Here is a 13734-nt window from a genome sequence, read left to right as displayed (position 1 = left end):
GAAATAAGAACTTAGTCAAGGAAGGCCTCTTAGAGGTGATGTGATTTTAATAAGGCTTTGAAGGTGGGGAGAGTGGTCCTGTCTTATGCCGTCGAGTCGTCTCTGACCCATAGAGATGCCATGGGCCCATCTCTCCCAGAATGCCCCACCTCCATCTGTAACCATTCTGGTAGTGTATCCATAGAGATTTAGCCTGTCGTATATGAAGGGGAAGGGAGTTCCAGACCACTGCATTCTTCCAAACGTTTACCACAGTCTCCTCTACTGTTCCTGCCCCTACCACTTAACTCATCCGACTGACTGGCTGTCGGGTCAGAGGTCCTTCTTGCCCCTGGCCCAGAACCAGTGAGGACGAATCACCTGGAACTCCCATTCAAGACCCATTGCCATCACCAAAACACCAACAGCTCAGTTGGCCTATCTTAGATCAGTCTCGTGACTGATGATGGAGGCAGCGAATGGTGACAGGAAGTGACACAGAGACAGCCTAGTCCCATAGGACTGAAACATCCTTCTCAGCAGCTGTAGATGCCTAAACCTCAGAAAGGGTAGCCCAGAAAGCTCTCTATGGGAGAACTATACTACCTGCTCACATGCAAAGTCACTAAACAGTGGCAAAGCTCCTTGCAATTTAAGGGCTTTTTTAAACAGAATGTGTTAAGCATTTACTATATGTTAGGCACATATAGTATCTGGTATAGATACAAAATAATCAGATTGGGTACATTTTCTGTCCCACACAGGTGTCTAATTCCCATTTTACAGATGAGAAAACAGAGAAGTTAAGGAATTTACCCAAGATCATACTGCAGACGGTGGCAGAGCTGGGATCAGAAACCATATCCTCTGACTCTTTCAACTACACCACACTGACTCTCTGAAACTCCCTAAACCTACAGGGGATTTATTTATTGGCAAGTTTGAAAACCACCTGACTCCCATCATCGAAGTGTGAACCGATCCCCCCAATTAGTGTGTTAATTAACTTTCAAGTGATCTGCATCCATCCAGATGGAATTTCCCTAGTATAGACTTGAACCTTTATATTTCTTAGGCCTCAAAACCACCAGTTGCTCCAACATAGTCAAGTTATTCAATTCAGTAACCGAAGTTGATTCTCCCAAGGACAATCAATCTGCTCCTGGGCCATTTTACAAATAAATTTTGAATTTTTCTTTCATTTGTTCATTTCAAGTGTCTCTAAATACAACTTGAATCATGAAATCAATGCCCCCGATTTCCCAACGCTTTCTGGTATGTGAGAAATGTTGGGAACAAAATTATAAAATGAACTGAGAGAGCAAATGTGGGACTGCAGGAAAATACTCTGTAGAGCTCATATTTTGCATTCTTTGACAATTACGTATTCGATTGGCAAATGCTCTCAAGAGGATGGTTTATTATTTATCTTTCCTAATATCTGATCTTTCCGATTCTAATTCTCCTCTAGACTTGTTAGAAGCCATGTCCTCTGAGGGCATGGAACTGTTACATTGTACTCTCCCAAGCACATTGTACAGCGCTCTGCAAACAGTAAGCGCTCAATAAATACAACTGATTGATTGATCGAAGTCATCTGGGTACTGTATCTTGGGGCAGGAATGATAAGACTGAGGCTGGGTGGTGTTGCTTTTGGAAACTACATCTTTTTTGTTTTCAATTGTTACTTCAAACCTTGTGGGGCCCAGCCTTAAGTTAGTAAGAACAGTTCTTTCCCAGATGTTCTGATCCCGTTTCAATTTAGACCTTTAGACCCAGGAAGACCTGCAAGTTTAGCTCTCTGCAGATTTTTCTAAACCGCCTAAAGTGAAAGAGAGAAAAAGCAAATTCCCCAAGTGCTGTCTGGAAATAGGCCGAAAGCACTTTTGTGGACCAAGAATGATGGCTCTAATATCTGATAACAGAAGAATCAACAACACTAGTATTTCTCCACAGAGACATCAGAAAGATTCTTGCTTTACTTCAGTAATCTCGTAAATCAGATGCTCAACAAGAAATGTTTTCTTAGAAGTCTCTGGAATATTGTTAACAGATGGCTTATGGCTGCAATTTTGCTGTTTTTGCACATATGTTTACGGTACTGCAGTCAACAAAGTATAATTATGAAACAGACATGTATAGATTGGATTATAGTGCCTTTACCTATATATCACCACAACCCTAGAGATATGAGCATTTTCTGCTTTAGAAGATTAAGAACAGAATATCACTAAAGTGCCTTTTCAGCAGGGAAGCAGTGTGGCTCAGTGGAAAGAGCACGGGCTTTGGAGTCAGAGGTCATGGGTTCAAATCAAAGGATTGAATGAGTGGTTTAACACTATGTGCCCTGGAGCTGGGTTTTGCCTGAGGCAAAGCTAACGGCAGGTTGCAAAACTTGCCAAATCTACCCCTTTTAGCGGCTCTAACAATATTTCATGGACAATCAATTAATCAGTGGCATTTATTGAGTGCTTACTGTGGGCAGAGTACTGAACTAAGCGTGGTACTGTACAGTAAATAGAGAAGGCAGACATTGCAGCATGGCCTAGTGGATAGAGCACAGGTCTGGGAGCCAGAAGGTCATGGGTTCTAACCCAGCTCTGCCATTGTCTGCTGTGTGACCTTGAGCAAGTAACTTAATAATAATAATGGCATTTGTTAAGTGCTTACTATGTGTGAAGTACTGTTCTAAGTGCTGGGGAGGATACAAGGTGATCACGTTGTCCCATGTGGGGCTCACAGTCTTAATCCCCATTTTACAAATGAGGTAACTGAGGCTCAGAGAAACTAAGTGACTTGCCCAAGGTCACACAGCAGACGTGGCAGAGTCGTGATTCGAACCCATGACCTTTGACTCCAAAGACCTCTGACTCCTCTGACTCTGACACTTCACCTTTCTGGGCCTGTTACCACATCTGTAAAATGGGGGTTGGTATTTGTTAGGCACTTACTTTGTGCTATATCCAACCTGATTGGCTTGTATCCACCCCAGCACTTTGCACAGTGCCTGGCACATAGTACGTGCTTAACAAATACCATGATTATTACACTGAAATAAATTACAGATAGAGAAAGCGGTAGGGTCTAAGGATATGTACGTTAGTGCTGTGGGGCTGGGGTGAGTATCAAAGTACTTAGTGGGCCGGACCTAAGTGCATTGGTGACACAGAAGGGAGGGAGAATAGTTTAGGGAGATGACAGGTTAGTTAGAGTAGACTTTTAGAAGAGATGAGATTCAAACAAAAACTCCTTATGATCAGCTTTAAAGCACTGTCAGCTTTGCCCCCTCTTACCTTACTTCACTGATTACATAGTAAGCACTTAACAAATACCATTATTATTATTATTATTATTATCTCCTACTCTAGCCCAGCCTCCACACTTTGCACTGCATCTCATCGATCTCTCTGCCAATACCTTTTCTACATCCTCCCTCTGGCCTGGAATTACTTTCCCCTCCATATGCACCAGACCACCACTCTCCCATCTTTCGAAGCCTTTTTTAAAGTCACATCTCCTCCAAGAGGCCTTCCCCAATTATGCCCTCTTTTCCCTGATTCCCTCTCCCTTCTGCATTGTCTACGCACTTGGATCGGTATCCTCTGGACATTTGGTAATCCCCCCTCCTTCAGCCCCGCAGCCCTTATGTAAATAACTGTAAATGATTTATTTGTATTAAAGTCTGTCTCCTCCTCTAGACTGAAAGCTTGTTTTGGGCAGGGAACGTGTCTTCCAATTCTGCTGTGTTGTACTCTCCCAAGTGCTTAGTACAGTGCTCTGCACACAGTAAAGGCTCAATAAATACTATCAATTGATTGAAATATCATTGGTTGATATGATTTTAGTAGGGATTTGAAGAAGGACAGAGACCTGGTCTGCTGGATGTGAAGGTGGAGGGAATTCCGGGCAGAAGGGAAGGAGTGAACCAGGGGTCGATGGTGAGAGAAAGCAAGGGAATATGGGAAAGTTGAATACTGATATGCTGGATACTGCCTTTTGGGATGGAGACTGGGAAGGCCCTTGATATAATCTGTATACATCTGATACATTTGGAGAACAGACACATACGGTTGTCGATTTCTAAGACTGGAATAGTGCTTGGCTTCTGACAGTACATCAACTTTTCCTTTAATGATATTGGTGCCAAAAGTTGAATTTTAACCCATTGCATATTCGGGTCACAAAAGGAATTTCCCATCAGAAAATGTCCTTCATAAACTAGGCATGTCTTCTGCAGACATGTATATTTTTTAATGGCATTTATCAAGCGCTTAGAACAGTGCTTTGCACATAGTAAGTGCTTAACAAATGCCATTATTATTATTATTAAGCACAGAGGAGCAGTGTGGCCTAGTGGAAAAAGCACGGGCATGGGAGTCAAAGGACATGGTTTCTAATCCTGGCTCTACCACATATCTGCTGTGTGATGTTGGACTGCTCTTTGACAAAGTTACTCCATCTCTAAATTGTTGATTAAATTCTACTTCCTCCTACTTCAACCGGGAGCCCCATGTTGGACAGGGACTGCGTCCAACCTCATTAACTTGTATTTACCCCAGTGCTTAGAACAGTGCTTGATGCATAGTAAGCGCTTAACAAGTACCATAATTATTATTATTAAACACTTACTATGTGTCAGGCACTGTACTTAGCACTGGGGTAGCTACTGAATAATAAGGTTGGACACAGTCCCTCTCCCACATGGGGCTCACAGTCTTAATCCCCATTTTACATATGAGGCATCTGAGGCACAGAGAAATTAAGCAATTTACTCAAGGTCACACGGCAGACATGTGGCAGAGCCGGGATTAGAACTCAGGTCCCCTGATTTAGGCCCATGCTCTTTCCACTTGGCCACACTGCTTAATATGTCATTAGAGGCTGGCCAATCTCAGACTGTTCCCTTATTCCTTTTCTTTCTCTTCATCATCACCTAAAATCATCATCATCATCATCAATCGTATTTATTGAGCGCTTACTATGTGCAGAGCACTGTACTAAGCGCTTGGGAAGTACAAATTGGCAACATATAGAGACATTCCCTACCCAACAGTGGGCTCACAGTCTGAAAGGGGGAGACAGAGAACAAAACCAAACATACTAACAAAATAAAATAAATAGAATAGATATGTACAAGTAAAATAAATAAATAAATAAATAGAGTAATAAATATGTACAAACATATATACATATATACAGGTGCTGTGGGGAAGGGAAGGAGGTAAGATGGGGATGGATGTCCTCATTTCCTGCATTCTCTTCCCTGAGGCAAGCATTGCTTCTGGAGCAGTGTGGGAGAATGAGTCCATTTTTTCCTGTGCTTTACGTCCCCGACAGAAGAGGCCGCTTTCAGGAAAGCAGAGACCTACTGACATCTTGAGCCTTGGATGTTGTACTCTCCCCAAGTGCTTAATGCAGTGCTTTGCACACAGTAATAATAATAATAATGATGGCATTTGTTAAGTGCTTACTATGTGCAAAGCACTGTTCTAAGCGCTGGGGAGGATACAAGGTGATCAGGGGTGTCCCACGTGGGGCTCACAGTCTTAATCCCCATTTTCCAGATGCGGTAACTGAGGCCCAGAGAAGTTAAGTGACTTGCCCAAAGCCACACAGCTGACAAGCGGCAGAGCCAGGGTTTGAACCCATGCCCTCTGACTCCCAAGCCCCTGCTCTCTCCACAAGGACACGCTGCTTCCCATTTTGCCATTTTGTCAGGAATCCTCTATGTGTGTGGGGAGGTCGCAGCCATTTTACTCTTCAGAGTTGCTGTGATAGCGGGTAAGGGCTGTCTATCTTACTTGTTGATGCATAAAAGCTCTTGGCTTGGTTGCTGTCCACATATCCTTGGCAAGACCACACATGGCTCTGGGAAGCAGAAAGAGGGGGTGAAAATGTTAAATGAGGGCAGTGCTATGGCAACTTTTATGTGCTTGTGAAATGCTGGAAGTATATTGATATTTGAAAAAGAATTTAATTCCCTGTGCTGTGAAATGTCTGTTTTCCACATGACTGAAATAACAAACTCATGGGGGTGATTATCGTTATTGTTAAACAGTGAGGCAAGAAAAAGTATTTACATTTTTGTATATTCAGTTCCATTTCTACATAACCATGAGAGAGGCATGCTAAATGAAAAGATCTCTGTCAGATCCTTTTGCACTGCTTAATCTATGCTTTGCTGTCTATCCAGTTTTGCATTCTTGGGCCTTAAAAATGTTTCTTTCCTCCTTAACTTTACTCTGTTCAGTTTCACAGTGTTTGGGTCAGTCTCGCTCCTGACATCTTGGGCAATACAGGACAAAGAAAAAAGGCAACATGCAGAAAAATTATCATACCAAAAGCACCATGGTCATGGGAAGCAGCATGGCTTTAGTGGATAGAGCATGGCCCTGGGAGTCAGAGGGACCTGTGTTCTCATCCCAGCTCTGCCACTTGTCTGCTGTGCAACCTTGGACAAGTCACAACTTCTCTGTGCCTCAGTTTCCTCATCTGTGGAAAATGGGGATTAAGACTGTGAGCCCCACGTGGGAAAGGGACTGGGTCCAACCTGATGATCTTGTATCTACTCCAGCGCCTACAACAGTGCTTGACACATAGTAAGTGCTTAACAAATTCCATTATTATCATTATCATTATTATTCCCTTTCACTTCACTAATGCCCCGTTCCTATTCTGAACATCGGTGCTGAACTGCTGTTTTTACAGACACCAAATATGGTAGCAACATGGCAAACCCATGTGATTTTTCTTAATCTTACTGCTATACTTTGTTTAGATGTGTTTATGATAAGATTTTTTTTAATTTTATGCCTAGATAAACAAAAGGCTATATATAGAAAGAGTGTCACATACCGTAACCAAAGAAGGGTCGTTATAGTGCGATTTAATGAACAGGAAGTCAGGAAAGTAAGAAGGAAAGTCTGTTAGACTGGAATGACTTTTCCATATGGGACTTGGAACCAGGGCTTAAAGTATGCCGGAAGTAGTTGGAACTTGGCTCTGGGATGAGAAGCAATGTGGCCTAGTGGAAAGAGCATGGGCCTGAAAGCCAGAAGACCTGGGTTCTAATCTTGGCTCCACCACTTATCTGCTGTGTGACTTTGGGTGAGTCAGCTTCTCTGTGACTCAGTTGATCTCATCTGTAAAATGGGGATTAAGACTGTTAGCCCGTATGCAACATAGTAAGAGTTTAACAAATATCACAGTTATTTTTAGGGAGCTGTCAAAGTAGTAGAGTAGTAGTGACAAGGAGTGGAAAGCTGCAGGAAATGTGGAGTGCCCCAGAGAGGTGGAAATGAAAACCACAGAAGCTGTGAATGGATTGTCAAGGCCAGGTGCAGAAACAGATTCCATTAGCAGGAGAAATTTAGTCAAGATGGATCATGTGGAGAGAGAAGCTTCAGTCGTGAATGCATATGAAGACTAAAAAAGCCAAGAGTGAAGCTCAAACTTCATACCGGTCCAAAATATTTGTTTCTCTACCATCAGCCAACGAATCTGTTTTATCAATTAAGGTACTTGGCTGCATCTATATTAACCGCAGAAAAACACAAGCCTTTAAAACTCTATTCCCCTGAATTCCCTCTGCAAGCGTTGCCTTTGTGTACAACTTTCCATCGCAGCTCCTATTAAGAATTTAACAATATAGTAAGGTAGTTTTGACAAAACTTGTGTAGTCCTGTAAAAATGGAAATCATTGTGTAGAAAAGGCAGTTCTAAACCAGCCACCTAAATGGGACCTCTCCCATTTAATGTTTATGGCTTATTATCTAGGTGATGCGAACCTAGAGTTTATTTATTGAGCGCTTACTATGTGCCGAGAACCGTACTAAGAACTTGGGAGAGGTCAACAGAATTAGCAGACTTGTCCCCTGCCCATAAGGAGCTAGAGTCATGTCCAAGACTGAACTCCTTGTCTTCCCTCCCAAACCCTGCCCTCTCCCTGACTTTCCCATCACTGTTGATGGCACTACCATCCTTCCCGTCTCACAAGCCCGCAACCTTGGTGTCATTCTCGACTCCGCTCTCTCATTCACCCCTCACATCCAAGCCATCACCAAAACTTGCCGGTCTCAGCTCCGCAACATTGCCAAGATCCGCCCTTTCCTCTCCATCCAAACCGCTACCCTGCTCGTTCGAGCTCTCATCCTATCCCATCTGGACTACTGCATCAGCCTCCTCTCTGATCTCCCATCCTCATGTCTCTCCCCACTTCAATCCATACTTCACGCCGCTGCCTGGAATGTCTTTGTCCAGAAACGCTCTGGGCATGTTACTCCCCTCCTCAAAAATCTCCAGTGGCTACCAATCAATCTGCGCATCAGGCAGAAACTCCTCACCCTGGGTTTCAAGGCTCTCCATCACCTCGCCCCCTCCTACCTCACCTCCCTTCTCTCCTTCTACAGCCAAGCCCGCACCCTCCGCTCCTTTGCCGCTAATCTCCTCACCGTGCCTCGTTCTCGCCTATCCCACCATCGACCCCCGGCCCACGTCCTCCCCCTGGCCTGGAATGCCCTCCCTCCCAACATCCGCCAAGCTAGCTCTCTTCCTCCCTTCAAGGCCCTACTGAGAGCTCACCTCCTCCAGGAGGCCTTCCCAGACTGAGCCCCTTCCTTCCTCTCCCCCTCGTCCCCCTCTCCATCCCCCCATCTTACCTCCTTCCCTTTCCCACAGCACCTGTATATATGTATATATGTTTGTACATATTTATTACTCTATTTTACTTGTACATATCTATTCTATTTATTTTATTTTGTTAATATGTTTGGTTTTGTTCTCTGTCTCCCCCTTCTAGACTGTGAGCCCACTGTTGGGTAGGGACTGTCTCTATATGTTGCCAATTTGTACTTCCCAAGCGCTTAGTACAGTGGTCTGCACACAGTAAACGCTCAATAAATATGATTGATTGATTGATAGAGTCGGGGGGACATCAGGAGAGGCACTCTTTCCACAGATGCTCATCTCTAGACTGTAAGCTCATTGTGGGCAGGAGACATGTCTACAACTCTCTCAAGTTGGTAGAACTTTACAAGAACTTTACACCCAGTAAGTACTCAACAAATACCATTGATTTATTAAAAAAGGGGTTTGAGGACTAAGCTCACTGAAGGTTGCCTCCTGCTGTTCAAAACTGTTTTTTACAGTCTTACTGGTTTTCAGTCTTTTTCTAGCTCCCTGCTTTTTTTTTTTTTTTTTTTTGAGGGGAGAAGGGGAGAGCTTACTGTTTGTTCAGGCAAATCTCATTTCCCTAAACAGCTTCAGCGAAAAAAAAAAAAGGCAAAAAAGAGAGGGAGGGCAGGTTTTCAGGGGGAAGAGCGTGGAAAATAGGGATGAATAAGGATCTGTTCTGGAACAAGTTGGAGAGCGGGGATCTAGGAAAACAGCTGAAGCATAATAAATGCAAGGTCACTGCTACACCCTGCTCAGTTTGTCTGGGTTTGCCAAGAGGAGGTAGGCGATCTCGTTGGCTGGACATGTAAGGAAAAACAGTCTGGACAAGCCCTACCAAAGAGATTCTGAAAAGGAGCTGAGCTCCTTTTTCCTGTTGCCAGTGAAGAGCAAACGTTGAAGAATTTCCCCTGCTAGCCTCTCTCCCATCCAGCAGAATGGCTTAGTGGAAAGAGCACAGGCTTGGGAGTCAGAGGATGCCGGTTCTAATCCCGGCTCTGCCACTTGTCAGCTGTGTGACTTGGGGCAAGGCACTTAACTTCTCTGTGCCTCACTTACCTCATCTGTAAAGTGGCGATTAAGACTGTGAGCCCCATGAGGGACAACCCGATTACCTTGTATCTACCCCAGTGCTTAGAACAGTGCTTGCCACATAGTAAGTGCTTAACAAATACCATCATCATCATCATCCATTCATGGATTGATTCCACCATCTGCAGTCATATGTATTGAATCACCATTTTACCGATGAGGAGATCAAGGCACAGAAAAGGCAAGAAGTGACTTGGTCAAGGTCACTCAGCAGACAAATGGTAATTATTATTGTCATCATCTTGCCTATTGCTGTAGAGTCTAACTCTTGAATCTCTTTGAGTTGCTGATTAAGAGGTACTGCAAGGTTGGGGGGGGGGGGGGGCAAGTGCTACAGTAAATGGGAAACTTCTCACCAAAAACTGCCATCCACCCTGATGATTAATCAATCAATCACATTGAGCACTTACTGTGCACAGAGCACTGTACTAAGCACTTGGGAGAGTACAATACAACAACATAACAGGGTTAGTAGACACAATCCCTGTCCACAAAATGCTTACAGTCTAGAGGGACGATGATGATGATGATGAAGATGATGATTATGATACCCTTCTCAGGATGGCACCTGGAGAGTTTCCAGTCCTCTTCCAGTCTCGACTATAGGACGGAGAGTCAAGCAGGGGCATACCCATTCCATTCCTAGCTTGGCCAGTGGCTAGCGAGTGGAAGGCAATCTGCTACACATCAAAACTCACCTGTGCTGGGCAGCAGAGGAATGGGAGAGAGTCAAGGGCAGAGACTCAGGTATACTGCGCCAAAGAAGGCAATGGTAAACTGCTTCCATATTTTTATCAAGAAAACTCTATGGATACACTACCAGAACGATTGCAGATGGAGAGCGGGGCATGCTGGGAGAGATGTGTCCTTGGAGCCTCTATGGGTCGGAGACGACTCGACAGCATGAGACAAGATGATGATGATAATTACCACTATTATGGTTATTATTGTTGTTATTATTTGATTACTGTGTGCCAAGCACTGAACTAAGAGGTGGAGTAGCCATGGGGCTTCCAGTCTAAGTAGGAAGGAGAACAGGTATTGAATCCCCATTTTACAGATAATAATAATAATAATAATAATAATAATAATGGCATTTGTTGAGCGCTATGTGCGAAGCACTGTTCTAAGCACTGGGGGGATACAAGGTGATCAGATTGTCCCACGTGGGGCTCACAGTCTTCATCCCCATTTTACAGATGAGGTAACTTAAGCTCAGAGAAGTTAAGTGACTTGCCCAAGGTCACACAGCAGATGTGACGGAGCCGGGATTAGAACCCATGACCTCTGACTCCCAAGCCTGTGCTCTTTCCACTGAGCCACACTGCTTCTCCGGGATCCACTCCTTCTGAAAATGACTTTTTGGTCAAGAGGAAGATATGAAGTTCCTCATTCTCGGTACATGTAGAAATAGGAACCTGCTGCTTTGTTTTACACACCGCAAAATACGCTTATCCCTCTTAAGTGCTGCAGAAATCCTGCCTCTGCTCAGCCAGCAGCACAGCCTTTGCTTGGTTCCTGTGGGAATGGTCAGGCAGAGAATTCAAATTCACAGGCTTTTGAGTAGATGGGGGCAGGAGGGATTTTTTTATTATTATTATTTGAAGGGAGTTCAGATTGGGTTTGGGCACCATTAATTCTCACTCTGAGGGGGTGCTGCCTTGAAGAAAATGTCTTCTCTCTCCGGAAGAACAAAACAGGTTGAGAAAGGATGAAAACAACTGCTAAAATGTTCCCTAGCAGGGCAGACATGCACTACATGCACTGTCCTTATCAGACAGTGCTGTGTAGCAAACAAGAATGACTAAGATGCCTTATTAACTGTTGCCAATTTTTTCTAAATCATGTCAACCAGTTAGAGAGAGCTGCAGCTGTTTTAAATATGTATGTTTAATACAAGTAAATTTAATTTGTCTCCTCCTGTTGAATTTAAGCTAAGCAATTTTCTCTTTGGTAAACAGAGAATTGCAACGGGCAACTTGGGACTGGCCTCTATGTTGCACTGAGAGGACTGGCTACGTCGGTTTTGCCCAGCTTGTCATCTTAATAGTTTACGGGATTGGTGGCTAATAAAAAAAATTAATGGGTGATGCAAAGGAATTGTTTTTTTAATGCTATTTTTATGCACTGACTATGAGCCAATGCACTGTACTAAGCACTAAGGTAGATACAAGCTAATCAAGTTGGACACAGCCCATGTCCCACATGGGGCTCACGATCTTAATTCCTATTTTCCAGAGGAGGTAACTGAGGCCCAGAGTTAAAAAAAAATGTGGACAGGGGCACTGTTATCACTGTTAACAGTGAACACAGTTGGTCTGACACTCTTTCTCGCCTCGCTTTCAGGAAAAGCAGCCTGCTGTAAGATACGCACTATTAAAGTATTGAAATATAGGCCAAAGTGCAGAAATGTAAAAGATTGTGAGTCCAAGTGTTCCCGATAGGAGCTGCCTGTGAAGAAAAGAAATTTTAATCTCTGCCATAGTTCCTGAAATTCAGATAGCATCAGAACCTTGCTCAAGAGATCCTCACTGCTTTAGTGCTGAGGACATCTCTCTGTTTTCAGTTCTCCACACAAAAGCATTTAAACATGAAGGTTACGAGCCTGGAGAGAGGTTCTTTACTCCTTTATTTCCATGTAATGTTTTTAAATGTCCTAGAGAAACATCTTTATATTATTGTTCTAGTGGCATATAGTACTAAGTAATGGTACATTTCCTGTGTGCAGGGCCCTGTACAAAGCCCTGGGAAAAAGTTTGAGGCTGAAAATTAGCCACAGTCCTGGCTCTCCAGGGGCTAACAGCCTAATCAACAATCAGTGGTATTTACTGAGCACTTACTGAGTGCAAAGCACTGTACTAAGCGTTTACAGTAGAACAGAGTTGGTAGACACATTCCCTACCCACAACAAGCCTAGAGTCTAGAGGGAAGTAGAGTCAAATAAAATGGGGGTTAAGACTGTGAGCCCCATGAGAAGCAGCGTGGACTAGTGGCAAGAGCTCGGGCTTAGGAGTCAGAGGGCTTGGGTTCTAATCCCAGCTCTGCCACTTGTCTGCTGTGTGACCTCGGACAAGTCACTTCACTTCTCTGTGCCTCAGTTCCCTCATCTGTAAAATGGGGATTAAGATGGCGAGCCTCATGTGGGACAACCTGATTAACTTATATCTACCCCAGCGCTTAGAACAGTGCTTGGCACATAGTAAGCGCTTAACAAATACCATCACTATTATTATTATTAACTCTGTTATACTCTCCTAAGGGCTTAGTATAGTGCTCTGCACTGAGGAAGTGCTCAATAAATACTCAGGACTGATTGATCTACTTGGATTTTATCTACCCCAGGGTTTCAGACTTAAATGCTTAATAAATACCGTTATGATTAAGAATATAAACCAAATGGACCCAAGGGGGCTATGAAAGCCTTTAGTTTATACTACTCCATCACGCAAACTTCACCCCCACCCACTTCCTGCCCTCCATCAGCTTTAAAGCACTCAACGCGCTGTCCCCTTTTTCCGTTTCCTTGCTGGTTTTCTACTACAACCCAATCTGCACACTTCACTCCTTTAATGGCAATGGCGTTGAAATGTTGTTTTTACTGAATAGATCGTGATATTTCTTTCCCCCTATGCCTGTCCTCCCCAGGGCCCCTTCCCCATTTAGATGGTGAAAATCAAATCAATATTGTTCAGAAAGAAAACAGTCAAGAGAGCAAGCTCTAAAGTCAAAGGCTGTTCCTGAACTACTTAAAGCAAGGTGAGCGATGAATTGTGTGAAGCAATGAGGCTGTGAAAGAAATCAGCATGGCCTAGTGGTGGGAACTAGAAAACCTGGGTTCTAGTCCAAACTCTGCCTCTAGCCTGCAAAGGGCAAAGATACTTAACCACCTTCATTTTCTCATCCGTAAAATGGGAATAAGATACCTGCTCTTAGTCTGTGAGTCCCTTCTGGGGCAGGGACTGTGTCAGAACTGCTAATGTCCACTTGTCTGCT

At 43.8% G+C, this 13734-nt stretch overlaps 1 non-coding gene across 1 annotated transcript; it reads left to right on the top strand.

Moving 5' to 3' along the window:
- The first annotated feature begins 10291 nt into the window (after window positions 1-10291).
- Window positions 10292-10429, top strand: LOC119949059. The gene has a single exon (XR_005457155.1). It is a non-coding gene; the product is annotated as a small nucleolar RNA SNORA7 (small nucleolar RNA).
- Window positions 10430-13734: the final 3305 nt, after the last annotated feature.

The sequence above is a fragment of the Tachyglossus aculeatus genome, chromosome X3 (assembly GCF_015852505.1).
Source record: "Tachyglossus aculeatus isolate mTacAcu1 chromosome X3, mTacAcu1.pri, whole genome shotgun sequence".
Classification (NCBI taxonomy): domain Eukaryota; kingdom Metazoa; phylum Chordata; class Mammalia; order Monotremata; family Tachyglossidae; genus Tachyglossus; species Tachyglossus aculeatus.
This window is presented reverse-complemented; position numbering and strand designations above follow the sequence as displayed.